This window comes from Leptodactylus fuscus, chromosome 10, assembly GCF_031893055.1.
Source record: "Leptodactylus fuscus isolate aLepFus1 chromosome 10, aLepFus1.hap2, whole genome shotgun sequence".
NCBI classification, from domain to species: Eukaryota; Metazoa; Chordata; class Amphibia; order Anura; family Leptodactylidae; genus Leptodactylus; species Leptodactylus fuscus.
In genome coordinates this window covers 68360581-68377661 of record NC_134274.1, presented here as the reverse complement: position 1 = coordinate 68377661, position 17081 = coordinate 68360581, and the positions used below count along the sequence as shown (strand labels likewise).

Sequence of the window (17081 nt, the reverse complement as noted above, 5' to 3'; positions counted from 1 at the left end):
TATTTAGAGGGCCGCAAAGGTGGAGAATTGGCTGCAACTACTACTACCGGTAATGGTCCTCTAATATGGGACTCTACATTACCGCTACAGGGTTCTGATCAGGTGTTAATAGTCCAAACAACATGCTCTAGTCCTTTAGATGTAAATCAGAAACCACTTTCCCTTCCGACACCAGATTTAACCAAGCTTCACCATCATCATCCTGCTGAGATGGAACCTCTAAAGGAAACCTTGCCTTCAAAGGCATGTTCTGGAGCTGCGACTGAGCCCAATCTAAACACAGAGTCCTTTGGAAAGGAACAAAATTCACCAGCAGTGTTTTTGGCCCTTAGGTGAGTTGAGCCTTGCACCAGCACGTGTCCTGTAACATCAGGCGGGCCCTAAGTTGTGCGCTTTGCACAAAGTTCGACTTGACCACCGACACGTGGACAAGTGCATGCGGCCAGGGACGCTGCATCTCAATCGCGGCACACTGGCTGAATGTAGTTGAGGCTGGGTCCGGGTTGCAAACTGTGGCGGCCTGCCTTGTCTCCTTGCCCAATATTCCTGGCAGGAGTGCTGAAACACCACCCTCCTCCTCCTCCGCCATTAAATCAACCCCAGCTACGAGCGGGAAACGCTGTACCACTGGCGTGGGAATATGTTAGCAGGCCATGCTGAAGCTCATCAGCTTGGGGAACAGACAGCACACTGCCTCCGAGGTAAGGGATGCCATCCAGGATGATATGGGAATATGGTTTTCCCTGCTGCACCTTGGCCCAGGCATGTTTGCGTATGTGATAATGGCCGGAACCTGGTAGCAGATCTGGAGATTGCCAGACTCAAACACAGTCCACACATGGCCCACATTTTCAACTTGTTGGTGCAAAGGTTTTTTGAAACCTACACCATTGTGCCTGATATACTGGTCAAAGTGCGGCCATTTTTGTAAGTGAGAAGTAGCCTCTGCTAGGCTGAAAACATTCAGAGCACACTCCTGTCATCTTCGCACCGTTGGCTGGTGGAGAAAGACAAGGGGGATGAAGTGGCATTTCATGTCACTGTCCCACACGAGGCTTGAGGGTGAAGTTCAGTGCATCCCATTGCTTCAGCATGGATGGTGTGAAGGGGAGTGTAAAATGGAGGAAATGGAGAGTGACCCTTACAGTTGGGGGCAGCGAAGTCATGCCAAGTAACACACTGGCACACATGGCTGACTTCATGTTGGGTTGTTTTTCAAGAGACAAAGGCATAGTTCACATCATGGAGAGCAAACAATACTGGATTGAACAAAAAATTGGATTGAGATGATATAGTGTGACTGAATTGCTGTGTATCACACTTAGCTTTTGGGGGGTAGACCCTTAAAAATTGGATTGACCATACATGGCCTGACTAAATGAGCAGCTGTTTCCCACTTAGCTTCGGGGGGTAGACCCTTAAAAATTGGATTGACTATACATGGCATGACTGAATGAACGACTGTCTCCCACTTAGCTTTGGGGGGTAGACCCTTAAAAATTGGATTGAGCTGATATAGCCTTATTGAATTACTGTGTCTCCCATTTAGCTTTGGGGGGTAGACCCTTAAAAATTGGATTCAGCTTACATAGCCTGACTGATTTTCTGTGTCTCCCAGGTAGGTTTTGGGGTTACACACCATGAAAAACGATTGAGCGTACATAGCCTGACTGAATTTCTGTCTCTCCCACTTAGGTTTTGGGGGTACACACCCTGGATATCTGGATTGAGTGTACATAACCTGACTGAATTTCAGTGTCTCCCACCTAGGTTTTGGGGGTACACACCCTGGATATCTGGATTGAGCATACATAGCCTGACTGAATTTCGGTGTCTCCCACCTAGGTTTTGGGGGTACACACCCTGGATATCTGGATTGAGCGTACATAGCCGGACCTAATTGCTCTGTATCCCTGTTTTGGGGTTACACACTTTCTGAAAAGCTGGTTTGCAAGTATATAGCAAGAAGTAATTGCTGTGGATTCCTGCTATTTTGTGGGGGACACCCCTAATAAAAGCTGGTTTGCACATATATAGCAGGAGGTAACTGCTCTGCATTCCTGCAAATTTGTGTGGGGGGGTCACCCCAAAGAAAAGCTGGTGTGCACGTATATAGCAACAAGTAACTGTTCTGTATCCCTGTTTTCCACCGTCTGTGGAAAGCTGGACTCCTGTCCCTGCAGTGTATAGCTCTGAGAAGAGCTGTTGTTGTTCTTCGGTTTTTCCCTGCCTATCTGAAGCTAATGCCTATCTAGCCCTCAGCAGATATGTTTCTCTCCCTATCTCTGACCGCAAATCTGGCGAATATGGCAGCGGCCGTTCTTATAAATGGGAGGTCACATGTTTTCGGCAGCCAATGGGTTTTTTCAATTTTTTTCACTGCCTCCGTTGTTGTAGTTCCTGTCCCACCTCCCCTGCACAGTTATTGGAGCTAAAAAAGGACCAGGGAAGGTGGGAGGGGATACAAATTTTTACTGCGTATGCCATGTGGTATTCAATTGGGAACGAATACCTCGAACGGCCTGATATTCGATCGAATACCTATTCAATCGAACGATGTTTGCTCATCTCTAATTATAAATGTAAATGATACAATGGCTCTACATGTTATAATAAAATATAGTTATGTTCAGATTTGTCACTGGTCCTGTACATGACGGGGTTAGTTTATGGAGGAAAAAATACACCTGACAAGTTCCCTTTAAAGTAAGAAATACACCTACAAAAGCATGGAGTTGTAACTTGTACCAAAACCAGAAACTAAATAGACATTTAATAGTATACATAATTTAGTTACTAAAAATGTGTTGTGGAGAGGAAAGAAAATTTGGGAAAGAGAGCGCTCCCTATGTCCGATAAAAATACGAATAAGCAGATAATCCCTTGACATTCTCTGAACCACAGGAATACCCGCCCGGTTTATAACCGAGTAGTAGAATCAAACTTTGGGTAATGGGCCTTAAGCAAGAGTTGCATTCATCTGGGGTGATGGGTCGTCAGGTAGACTGACCGTGTAACTATGATCAGTAGGATTGGAACTTGTAGCTCCTAAGAACCCAGGTACAGTGCGCTCCTCTTGCTGAAATAAATAAGGACGCCTCAGAATGTAATTTATTCATGCTTTATTGGGAATGATAACGCGTTTTGAGGTATAAAAACGTTCAGGAGAATGTACCCATTCGTCAGATCATGGCAGCTAGAGGCCACCACACACTGGCTGCCCATTCCATAGGCACTAATGCCACCCTATACCATAAGAGATGCCGGCTTTTGAACAGTGTACTAGTAAAAAGCTGGATTTTGTGTTTGCCGGAAATGGTTCTGTGGTTTCCATAAAATATTTTAAATTTTGATTCATTTGCCCACAAAACAGTTTTGAGACTCATCAGGAGTTAGCTCCATCCTCTTGGTGTTGTTGCTCCTTGTGGTGTAATTGATGATGTATTTGAAATGAATGAGGTATGAACCGCCCCTTACTAGGGTTGAGCCGATCTTGACTTTTCAGGATCGATTTTGAAATCCGATTTCCGTTCATTTTTCATTCAAACCCGATCTCGATCCCAATTCTGATCCCAGTGCAAGTCAATGGGATTTTTTTTACTAATCGAGATCGGATTTTAAAAACAATCCTATTCATTATACAGCATGGAATCTAACAATTGAACGTTTTAATTGTTAGATTTCACGTTGTGTAGTGATTTTTATTAATCAATAAGTAGCCACTTAGTCCCCCCTGGTGTCCACTTATTGCAGAGATGGCTAGTCCGGTGCCCAGTGTTCTCGTTCTTCTTCGTCTCGCTGCCCCCTGCCTCCCAGGTTAGGAGAGTGTGGGCGGGTTAGAAGAGTGTGGGTGGGTACTGGGAGGGGAGACGTCACATCATGGGTAGCGAGGCAAAGAAGACTGAGAACACCGGGCAGCAGAGCGGCCATCTATGCAGGTAAGTAGCTACTAGAGATGTTAGCTAGTCTCCCATTAGAATGAATGGACGCAGGTTAAGGCTGTGTGCCGGCTGCTTCCATTCATTCCTATGGAACCGCAGCGAGCCTTCACACTGAGCATACACTCCGCTCAGAATGAGCAGAGCGTATACTCAGTGTGAAGGCTGACATTGTTAGCTTTTCCCACAATGCTTGGCCAGTAGCAAAGCATTGTGGGAAATAATTACCGATCTCGATCCCACCTAAAAAGATCGTGTTTGGAATTTCAATCGCGATCGTGAAATTTTCTTGTTCGCCGATCAGAATCCGATCGTTTCTGAACATGATCGCTCAACCCTATCCCTGACACCACCAACTTTAAGAAAAGTAGTGATGCCAGCTCAAAAACATCACTTGTGGATACCTATGTTGCAAATGACATTAAATAGTTGCAAATTATTCATTTGCTACCATTTTGTGTAAAAAGATGGTTTAACTAAATACTGAATTCACCGCAACGTGCTCTTTTTCTGAGCCAAATATGCCAACAGTAATCAAATGTCTATCTATGAATAATTATTATATTTCAGTACATATTTTCTCTTTCTATCATTATTCATATAAAACAAATCCTCAAATACTGCATTGTACACACTACAGCACACATTCAACAGGCTAAAAAGTTCTAGTTTTCCAACTCATTTTCCAGCTTTGCTATGTATACTGAGACAGATTCAGCAGGGCCATCTCATCATTAGAGAAAAGGAGCTTTAGGGACAAGTTTGTACTGTGTGAAAACTAGACTAGGTAGAATAGCAATACAGTACTGTACACTTATGAAGCTCTGTCTGTAGCTTCCCTGCCAGTTCCTGGTCTGTAGAAAAGGAACTATTCTGGATCTCATCATAGGAAATATTTGGTAATTGATGCACATTTTTCCCAGGAGCAAGTACCTGCTGCTCGAAGGTATACATTCGTTTGGTATGTTGGATCTACTGTAAGTTGTATCAGCATCTTTAGTCTCGGGACACCTTTCTATCTGTTAGCTCCTAATCATTGAAATTGTCATAATGCTCAAGTAACTCTTCATACATCCTACATTAATGGTACAGGAAGGAAACGTGAGTCTGGAATATGGATGCCATAGTTATAACATAATATTTTCTTTGATCCAATTAAAGTAAAATTAAAAGTGAGCATTTCCTTTACATACCATTGTCTTATTATAATATTGAAAGCCTCTTAACATAATATATTTGAGTTTATATAGGACATATACACATGGTAGCTCTATTTACATTCAATCTTCTCAGTCTTACTAAACTGTTGATGTAATTTCCAGATATATACACCCCTATGTGAGAATTTGGCATTGTAAGGGCTGACAGATCTGGAAGATGTCACCCACTTTATGTTTATTACTGTAATTTCTAGGGAATTTTTTGGATTCCTCTACACAGCAACCATTTATAGGAAAAAAGCAATAGACACTAGCAAAGTAGCCACACATAGATACATATAAAATAGACATCCTGTGACAGTTTCCCAAAATCATGGTAATCTTGCACCGCATACCATGGCATATGTTGAGCAAGAGGAACAAGATAAGAAAGGCGACTTCAGTATTTCTACCACAGTTTCCATTGTAAGTTTCAAGGAAAGCTGATCATTTGTTTTGTTAGTAAGGTACAAGTGCATCTCAATAAATTAGAATATAATCAAAAAGATGGAAAAAGTGAACCCCAGATATTATATTGAGTCAATACAAACAGAGAGAACTTCTTCAAGTGTTTATTTCTGTTGATGATTATGGCTTACAGCCAAGGAAAACCCCAAAGTCATCTCAGAAAATTAGAATATTATATAAGACCAAATGTAAAAAAAAATATTTAACACAGTAATGTTGGCCAAATGAAAAGTATGTCCAGTAAATGCCCTCAATACTTGGTCTGGGCTCCTTTTGCATGAATGATGGCATCAATGTGGCAATGTAGCATGGAGGCGCTCAGCCTGTCGCACTGCAGAGGTGTTATGGAAGGTTGTATGATAGCAGCCTTCAGCTCGTCTGCATTGTTGGGTTTGGTGTCTCTCTTCTTCCTCTTGGCAATACCCCATAGTTTCCCTATGGGGTTAAGGTCAGGCCAGTTTGCTGGCCAATCAAGCACAATGATACTGTTGTTATTAAACCAGGTCTTGGCACTTTTGGCAGTGTGGACAGGTGCCAAGTCCTGTTGGAAAATTAAAATTTCATCTCCAAAAAGCTTGTCAGCAGAGGGAAACATGAAGTGCTCTAGAATTCCCTGGTAGACCGCTGCATTGACTTTGGTCTTGATGGACCTACATGGCTCCCCAAACCATCACTGATTGTGGAAACTTCACACTAGACCTCAGGCAACTTGGATTGTGTGCAGCCTTTCCACTCTTCCTCCGGACTCTGGGACCTTGATTTCCAAATCAAATGCAAAATTTACTTTCATCTGAAACCAACACCTTTGACCCCTGAGCAATAGTCCACTCCTTTCTCTCCTTGGCCCAGGTAAGACGTTTCTGGCACTGTCTATTGGTCATGAGTGACTTGACACATGGAATGCGATACTTGTAGCCCATGTCCTTGATACGTCTGTGTGTGGTGGCTACTGAAGCACTGACTCCAGCAGCCGTCCAATCCTTGTGAATCTCCCACCAATTTTTTAATGGCTTTTTCTTAACAATCCTATCACAGTTGTGGTTATCCCGGTTGCTTGTGCACCTTTTTCTACCACACTCTTTCCTTCCACTCAACTATCCATTGGTATGCTCTGATACAGCAGCCAGGTTCTTTAGCAATGCCCTTTTGTGGCTTACAATCCTTGTGCAGTGTGTCAGTCATTGCCTTATGGACATCTGTCTTCCCCATAATTGTGTTGCCTACTGAATCAGACTAAGAGACCTTTTTAAATGCTTAGGAAGCCTTCGCAGCTGTTTTGGGTTAATTCTACTTTATTCTAATTTTCTGAGATAATGACTTTGGGGTAAGCCATAATCATCAATATTAACAGAAATAAACACTTGAAAAAATTCACTCTGTTTGTAATGACTCAAAATAATATATGTGTTTCACTTTTTCAATCAAATTACTAAAAAAAAATAACTTTTTGATGATATTCTAATTTATTGAGATGCACTTGTAGTATCCATAAGCCATATTCTAAACCCCTATTGCATTGCCAAATTATTGTCTATTTCATTAGAACAGAAGATGAAATTCTTATAATTCCATTAGTGTAGTCCATGACGAATTGAAAGACCAGAAGATTAAATATTGATGGAGACATTTTTTGTTCCTGTACTGTATACTTACCAAGAAATACATTTTTATAATATTCTGATTTTATGTGCCCCACAATAACCAGTAGTCTTGCCACAAATTTGGATTCTAACTGCAAACTATGATCTACTTTTGGAGGAATCCATAGAGGATGTTGTTACAAGAATTACGAGGAACACATAGGCATACTCACTATAAAAGTAAGTATCACATCTGTATGCACATTGAATCCTCTAGAGGAGTAACGTTAACCAATCTGTATTTGCGTCTTGCACTATATGGTTTTTCTATCCGAATAATAAACCGTAGTGACATTAATGGGGAGGCTCATGGAAGAACATTTCTTCATCACTTGTAATAAAAAATAATGGAACAGAACAATAAATAAAGTAAACATACTTTAAGCAATATTTCCATAGGCTGACATAAACAAACAGAATATACATTTCTACCTACACATAGAGATGATACAACCATCTTATGTAAACCATTGCCTGCATATTTACAGTCTATACATGTATTTATATATAATATTCACAGCTTACATCAATGTTACAAGAAACCCATTTGCCAACACTAATAAAGCCTATTTAATAACACTGTGTGTGGTATTGCCTATGATGGGTCTACATTAGGATGTACAGAATATTTCCATTTTTATAAATAGCTTATATTCATTAAACAATGAAATCACACAACCTAATATATGGCTGAAAGACAAATCTAAATCACACTGTCCTCCTTTCTAGTAGAGTTGTGAGAAATGTATGGAATACAGGTATACTGTGTATAATAGCTACATCTTTCCTAATGTGCTAATAACAATTTAATCTAGTGACAAACATATGATATATGATTAGAAAGATCACACAAATGCAGGAGTTCCCATAGAGTGAAGTGCTGCGGAGCAAAAGGGAACATTCAATGTGGCAACTGATACAGTGAAAACCATGTGAGCTTCATTATACCTATACGGAAACCAACAGCTTTCCTGAAGGTAAAATTAACATGCTACAATTACCAAAAACAAGACCGTTATGGAAATCGTAGCATTTCCGCTGCAGGTATTTTTCTGCAGTGTGAATATGGGATTGGCTAGGATCTCATTCACTTTGCAGGGACTGTAACGCCGGGGCCACACGGGACGTAAACGCCACGATATGCCTGCAGCAGAGACACTGCGGGAAAAAATGCGGTGTTTTACAGTGCAAGCAAAGGGGATGGGATTTATGCGAATGCCTACTTTGCGGGAAAAAATGCAGTGCGGACACATGTCAATTATATCTACGGAAACGTCGGCGGCTTTCACATAGATATAATGTTAAGAGAAAGTCCGCGGAGGAAAACTCTGTGAACTTTCTCTTAAAAGCGCTGTGGAAAGAAGCGATGCAGCGGTTCTTTCCGCAGCGCTTTATCACTGCGTTTACGGCCTGTGTGGCCTTAGCCTAAAACGGGGGGCTTCAGCCTTAAAGGGGTTGTCCCATCACAAGGATCCTATCTATACTGCTAGTTTATGTGGATTTAAGACTTTTCCTAAATACATTGCTTTATCAAAACTGCTTTGTTTGGCTGCTATCTTAATTTATTCACTTCATTGTTTACACTCCGTTTCTATGGCCCTTGGGATTATCTGCTCATTTGTCAAATGATGTAGCTACCTGCTATCATGGGGGAGGGAGGGGCTGGGAGCAGCTCTGAGCTGTTTGTGTCTGATAAGTAGCGGAGCTTCTCAGATAGGGGAAGTGAGAGCCCCGGGATTTCTGAGCACTTATCAGTCGGTTTAATTAAATTTGGCTGATAAGGGTTTCAGATAGGGAGTCAGTTACCTCTGTATGTGATGCAAACTGACTCAAATCCAGCTCTGCTACATCAACTTCACACTGTGGTAATTCATTTACAACCAATCCCATGTAAGTGAAACCCCACCCACCAATGTGCCGAGAAAAGCAGGAAGTGAAAAGAGCACAACAGCCTGCAGGTTAGTGAACAAGCGTCATGGGAATACCCCTTTAATCTTTATTAGTTGTTATAAAATGTGTTAGAAACTAAATGTAACAAAGTAACCTAGTTGATATGATTGAAAAAGTCACAGATCCATCAGGGTCAACCTATAATCCCACAAGTTTGATGCAGAGAAAGGTAAAAAAAAAAAATCAAAAGGTAAACATTCGGAATATAATTTGGGAAAAAATATTTCACCATAGATTGCCCATAAGCAGTCTTCTTTGATAACCTATTTTGGCACTGATAACCACCCAAGCTGTGCTGTCATTGGAGCCAACAAAGCACAGCTTCTCTTTGAGACCGTTTCATAAGTCTTAATATTAAATCCATATTACTTGTGACAAGACTATGTTCTTGTTCGGACCATCTATGCCCGATATTAAGCTTACTGTTCACCAATACACCCTTCTTTTTCAGTGACAGCTTTATCTCGTATTTTCCTGTTTAGTACATTATTATACATTTTGTTTGCTCACTGTAAGTGTATAACTTTATATTTCCTTATATTGAATTTCATTTCTCCTCCCTTTGTAATATTATACTACCATATTCTGTGCTGAATACTTTAAATAGTTTATTATAATTTTTTATAAATATACAAAACCATCTACAAGTTCAATAATAAACTTATGAAAAATAGGGCACCAACCTGACCCTTGTGACACCCTACTGGTAACTTACACCTAGTCTGTGTATATACTGGCCACTATCTGTCATCTATCCCTGAGTCCGTTTTTAACCAGAATACCCATATTTTCATTCTAGTCCCAACATTTCTCTGGGTTAGGATGGTTGCAGATGACCGTGTGCTTCCGGCCGACCATGAATTAAAGGCACGAGCAGCTCATAGGGGACAATGTGGATGTCACCCATGTGCCGCCCATGCACTAGCCGGGCTTCTGCATCCCCTTTCATTAAATGAATAGGAGTCACGGGAGCAATAAAATAGGAAATACACAGATAGCGCACTGATCACGGCCACAGTCATCTGCAAGAGGAAAGGAAATATACAGCCCACTATAATAAAATTGTATTTGATAGACTATCAGATCCATTTGTAATATTATATAATCCTCTGTATTAAATACAGAGTTTATTATAATCAGCAAATATTGAAATTCTACTCTGTAAACATCTAAAAGGTCATTAATAAACATATTAAAAAGAAGAGGGTTGGCGCAACACGGTGGCTCAGTGGTTAGCACTGCAGCCTTACAGCCAGCGCTGCATCTCCCATCAGGCGACCTGAAGCGACCGCTTCAGGCGGCGCTATGCCAGGGCCCCGGGGAGGGCGGCATTTTTGCTTACTTAAGCCAGTCCAGGACAAGCTGTCCTGCACTGGCTTAGCATCACCGTCACTGAGCAGTGGATTGGGGAGGCCCTGTGGACACAGCGCTGCTACAGCGGCCTCCCCTCACGCTCAGGCAGAGAGCAGGTCCTCTCCGTGCCTGCTCTCTGCCTGCTAATGCCACTCCACCATGCCCTCTTCGCTCCGCCCCGCCCCCCTTCACTCCGCCCTGCCCCCTCCGCTCCGCCCCGGGGAGGGGGGGGAAGGCTTTCTGTCGTCTGCCTTGGGCGGCGAAAAAGGCAGGTTCACCCCAGCTTACAGCACTGGAGTCCTGGGTTCGAATCCTACCAGGAATAACATCTGCAAGGAGTTTGTATGTTCTCCCATTCTACAAAGACATAGTGGTAGGAGGGAAAAAAAAGAAGAAGGTCCAGTACTGCCCCTTGTGGCATCCCACTGATAACTGTAAAACAGTTTGAGTATGTACCATTCATAGCCGCCTTCTGTTATCTTTCCCAGAGACAGATCTTACCCCAAATAAACTAATTTTCTGCCTAATTCCAGAAGTCCCTTTTGGGACTAATGGAAAGAATTTCTAGATTCCACCAAATTCGAATTGTTTCTGAAAAATGTGTTATAGGCTAAGGCCTCACGTTGTGGAAACCAGCAAAGTGAATGAGATTCTGGCTAATCCCCTACACACATTGCAGAAAAATAAGCTGTTTTTTTTTTAAAAAAAAACTCTTACGTTTTCCCTATAGATTTAATAAGGAACAAAAAACTACAAAGAAAAACAGAGTAAAAATACAATGAGCGACACTGCAGGAATAAACTCAATGCGATTTTTCCGATAGAAATTTATAAAAAAAATACATGTTTTTTTAATGGAAACCTTGGCTTTGATTTATATACTTATACAACAATCCTATTTTAAGGGGAATGTCTTACGTTGTTGCAGACCTCTGGATGAGAACTTCTTAATACAATTGTGTAATACTATAAATTCTCACTGGCAGCGTTGAAAAAAGAAAATGAATTATGTTCCGGCTGCTTTTAGGTTTAGATTCCCTCCAATTCTATGAATAGAAGATAATCACTAAATTGTACACCCTGGCGCCACAAGAAAACTAGAAAGAAATCACAGAACCGAGAAAAATGGAGTTACTTTGTGTTAAATATATCTCTTACATGTCTAAATATGTATTTATTTTCCTATGTTCAAAAAGAAAACGTACACATTGTCAATTCTCTTTTTACGTTGCGTTTAGGGCATCTGTTTAATGTGTACGCCTGGAAATATACTTCCTACGTATTGCCAAAAAAACTGCTGTACAGGCATTACATTACATTTAATAAATTGTTTTAGTCACTTGTCTGACAAAGGTGTGCAGGTTAGACGAAAGAGATGTGGTTTAGCAAATAGGTATGGTTTAAGATATAGAGAAAAAAGCATCATAAGAAAAAATATGCAAAAATGTTGGACCTTTCACGTCCTCTAGCGGTATTATATATTACTAGAAGGCTAACAGTGTGCGGAATTCAGCTTTCCCGATGTGTGCCCGGGTGAAGGCGATATCAGTGCTATTTGTTTCGGCACCATGTTCAGAAGGGCAGGCCTACAGTATAGCGTCATCGATGGACTGTAAGGGAAGCCACTACTCCCAAAAGTGCTCTTCCATAGCATTGTACTGTCACAGGGGGCATTCCTTACTGCTGAGCATTAAGGCCCGCCCTTCTGACGGTGAAGGGATACCGGTGCTGAAACTAACGGCAATGACATCTCTGGCACACGGGAGCGTACTGTTAATTCAGCACACTCTCGACTTTCCAGCACTATATAAAACCGCCAGTGCTAGAGGACATGAAAGGTCTGTAAGCCAACCAATAGGTGGTGTAACGTAAAGGACCTCTTACACATCTTCATAACCAGGACACATGCCGAAGAAGCATTTCTATGAACCTGCTGAATTTTTAGATGGCTTTGGGTTACACACACCAAATGTTTTTGATTAGCTTTAACTTAATACTTTTAGAGAAGGACTACATAAAAAAACTGCAATCCCTTGTTTTTTTGGGATTTGTTTTTGACCTTCGTCGTGGAGTAACTTTTCCATTTATCATTACAATACCAAATATATAAAAGTTTTGTTGTTTTGCTAGCTTTACAAAGTAATTTAAAAAAAAACATTTTCATTAAATAAAAAAATTTAACCAATAACTTTACTTAGTTTCGTTAATGGAGCAGTATGAAGGCTTGCTTTCTGTGGGGCAAGCTGTAGTTTTAATCGGTACGTATTAGAGGTCATATGACTTTTGGATAACTTTTTATTCATTTTGTACCACTAATTTTGCTAACCAGCTTGTGGTATGTATCTAGTGTTAAAGAGGTTGTCCAGGATTCACAAGCAATTGATACCGATGACCTATCCACTGGAAACAACAACAGACTTGGACCAAAATCTTCAGAAGGTTTGGCAAGGAGAAGCGCTCACCCAATTAGATAATGATATGATTATTAAGGCACGACGCGTTTCAGGCACTTAGGCCCTTTACCAAATGCAATAAATCACCTTCCCAGAGCAGCTGGGAGTCTTAGTGGCTCAGAGTTCAGGCTCCTACTACTACTTGGAGCCACTAAGACTCCCAGCTGCTCTGGGAAGGTGATTTATTGCACTTGATAAAGGGCCTAAGTGCCTGAAACGCGTCGTGCCTTATTAAACATATTGTTATCCAATTGGGTGAGCGCTTCTCCTTGCCAAACCTTCTGAAGATTTTGTTCCCAGTCTGTTGATGCCTCTACGTCCCAGTGACGTTTCTTCCAGCTGCTTCTCTCTCGGTTTCTAACATCCTTTTAAATGTTGGGGTTGTTGTGTCCTACACAACCCCCTAAGGTGAGTGGCTTTCCATTTGCTTACCTTTACTCATACTTGTGCTGAATTTACTACACTAGGGTCGGCTCGGTGCCGTATTTTTCTTTTTCTCTATCCACTGGAAAGTAACCAGTATCAGCATCGACACCCGGGCCTGTCTTGATCAGCTGTTCAGAAGCCATATTCTATAGTGTACGGAGTTCCTTATACCTTTTATAGCTTCTGATCCATACATTGTAGTGGCTCATGGAACTGCCTCCCCTCCATTCACTTGAATAAGAGTAGAGTTTCTTCCAGCGGTATACCTAGTATATGGCTTCCAAAATAGTTGACCATGATGGGGTCCCAGTGTCAGACCCCAACCTATCCGATACTGATGACCTATCCTGTGGATAGGTAACCAGTATTAATTACCTTCAGATTCTGGACAACACCTTTAAGCATTAAACACTGCTGGATCAAAAAAAGAGGAAGAGGAGAAAACGAGGATAAAGTGGGATGATGGGATTTGTAGTTTGGCAGGAAATTACCCTCAGATACGGCCTGACAAAGATACAGGATAGACTAAATAAACATTGCCCACCCCTATCACAAATCACAAGACGTTCCCCCATCTTGATTCTGGCACGCTGCTACAAGTGAGGCGTTCCCAATCCTCCACGTTTCTGAGGCTAGTTTACAGAAAGCTGTGGGATTACACAGCTGTATAGATGAGACTGCTCTTGTAACTCGGCATGTGGCAACCAGATGGGACTTCATGTTATTAAAAAGTTTAACTTTTTCCCATAACCAAGCAAATTTCTACATAAAAACTGGCAGTGGCCAAAAACCGTACAAGTCCTATTTAAATAAAGAATGAGAGAGAAAAAAATGAGAAGTTAATGAGGAACTCATAAATGGAAAGAATATACCACAGGCTAACCAATATTCTCTAGTTGTTAGTTCAGTGCCTGAATTAAAGGGAAATTCTATATCCAGGGTTACAATTGTATAAATATCTAAGGATGTGTAATCTCTTCTTAAGTAAGGACTGTGTTTGTTTTCTTTGTAATTACCAAAGAAAATCGAGCAATTTTATCCATAGACGTATTCGTGTGATAATGAAGGGATATTAAAGAGTGGGCCATATGTTATATCATGTTAATCTATGAGACTATTAACATGGCCATATAAAATGCACAGGTATTCTATAATTCAGCATGTACTACTTTATGCTTCACAGTTGTAAGAACATAAAAATAACATAACAGCAAAACTAATCCTTGTCTGTCCAGCACTCACCCTATAGTCATAAGAAAACACATTGCGCCCTCTCTGAGCTCTATCAGGACCTAATAAATATAACGTCTGGTCCTTAGAAGGTATTAAAATGAGGTAAATACAACATCCGATGAACAACAGATTGCACCGTTTCATTATATATGCAATAACAAGTAGAGACACCTTGGATACCATATGGTGTAAATGCTGCGGTATTCCTGCGGCGGAAACAATGCAGAAAAAAAATGCAGCATTTTACAGTCACAGCAATTTTGCAATCGCAGCATGTCAATTATACCTATGGAAATGCTGGTGGCTTCCCTATAGGTATAATTGAAGCAGAAACTTGCATTCCACCAGCTGCATTCACAGCCGCATAATAACGCGGCGTATACGATCCTGGCTCCCACTGAAATCAATGGGAGCTTTTACGGCTCACACGCCGTATATGTGCCACACCACGTTGCACGTTACTCCGTGTGAACCTACCCTAAGAACTTTCTGTGAAAAGCGCTGCTAGAAAAACTGTGATGTGTTGTGGAACGCTACAGGGGGCCTTAGTCTTAAGCAGAAATAGCTTGAAGGAGTCATTTTCGGAATATTAGTAGAGACGAGCGAGTAGTACTCGATTGAGTAGGTATTTGATCGAATACTACGGTATTCAAAATACTCGTACTCGATCGAGTACCACTCGCTGTTCAAATGTAAAAGTTCGATGCAGAACCAGCATTGATTGGCCGAATTCTATACAGTCGGCTAATCAACGCTGGTTCTTCTCCTACCTTTAGAAGTCTTTTCCATGCAGCTTCCTCGCGGTGTCTTCCGGCTCTTCATTCACTCTGCCAGGCATCGGGCCTGGGCAGAGCCGACTGCGCATGTCTGCTTGTAGTGCGGGCATGCGCAGTCAGCTCTGCCCAGGCCCGAGAAGACTTCTCGGAGGATCCAGCCCGACCCTCACTCGTGGACTTGGTAAGTTTAATTTGATCGAGAATTGCCTACCCCTGAAACGAGCATTTTCCCCCCATAGACTATAATAGGGTTCGATATTCAACTTGAGTAGTTGAATATTGAGGGGCTACTCGAAACGAATATTGAACCTCGAACATTTTACTGTTCGCTCATCTCTATTAAGCAGCAATAGCTTGAAGGAGTCATTTTCGGTATATTAGCCTTTCACATCACTCTGGTAGAATTTTAGATCACTCTTTTTTACAACTCCTTTAGCAGCTGGAGTCTGACTCTAGAATATTTGGTATACAGAGATGTTTATGGATGACTCGATGACTGCAAGGTCCTCAGGGGCCTGGTGTTTGCTCCAATATGATGTCTTTGTTCTTCATTACACATGACACTGCACTATGACTAAACATCATCGCTGTGGTCTTTTCTTTACAGCAGACACACGCGCAAAAAGACACGCGTTATACGAACATGCCATTGAACTCAATGGCTAACTACATTTTACACGTGTATTTTTACACGTGTAAAATGAACAAAATGAGCGGAGCATATACAGAATACACGGAGCGTAAACTCCGTGTGAAGGAGTCCTTACTTTTTCAATTTTTGTAATTTTGCTTTTCTAACAAGATTGCTGATGCTTTTCATCCTTGGCATTGTGTTAACATTCTTCTGAATGTTTCAGACCAGCAAACTGATAAAACTTCTGATATTCATAGAGGTGATTACACTCGCTGAAGATCAATTATTCAACTGCATTTGACTACCAACAACTAGCTGCTACTTTATTCCTGTGGAAGCAGCAAAGGGTTACTTACTTTTTCACATATTGCTTTTGCATTTTGGTCTAGGTTTTTTATGTTAATAATGACATGTAATAATGGCACGATGGAATCAGCTGTGTGTTATTGTCCATCTATGATCGTATTCACCTATTTTTTTTTTAAATGCAGATTGTGAGCCCCATATAGGGATCACAATGTACATTTTTTTCCCTATCAGTATGTTTTTGTAGAATGGGAAGAAATCCATGCAAACACGGGGAGAACATACAAACTCCTTGCAGATGTTGTTCCTGGTGGGCTTCGAGCCCAGGACTCCAGTGCTGCAAGGCTGCAGTGCTAACCACTGAGACACTGTGTTGCCCCCTGTATTTACCTAATTTAAAACCTTCTAAGGACCAGAATTTACATGGTCCATATACATGAAACCATAGAACTTGAACAAGTATACTTTGTTTTTCTCATGTACCTTAGACATCCTTGTCTGAGTGTGGAAGAGTTTTTTGACTTTATATGTGCCTGCCCAATCCACTCAAAGCAAAGAGTGGCTACAAAAGGAATGGGAAATATATAGTAATCCCTTATTCTTCTACCTTCTGCCCAATCCACCCCTGGCTTGGCTCAAAGAAAAAATGCAACAAAAAAGGAAAGTTAAAAAAGATCTACGATATTATGATACTATGATGATATCT

At 41.2% G+C, this 17081-nt stretch overlaps 1 protein-coding gene across 1 annotated transcript in view; it reads right to left on the bottom strand.

Annotated features, from left to right (window-relative positions):
* Positions 1-17081, bottom strand: part of CXCL12 (C-X-C motif chemokine ligand 12) — a 64501-nt gene that overhangs the window by 9239 nt on the left and 38181 nt on the right. The window lies entirely within an intron of this gene.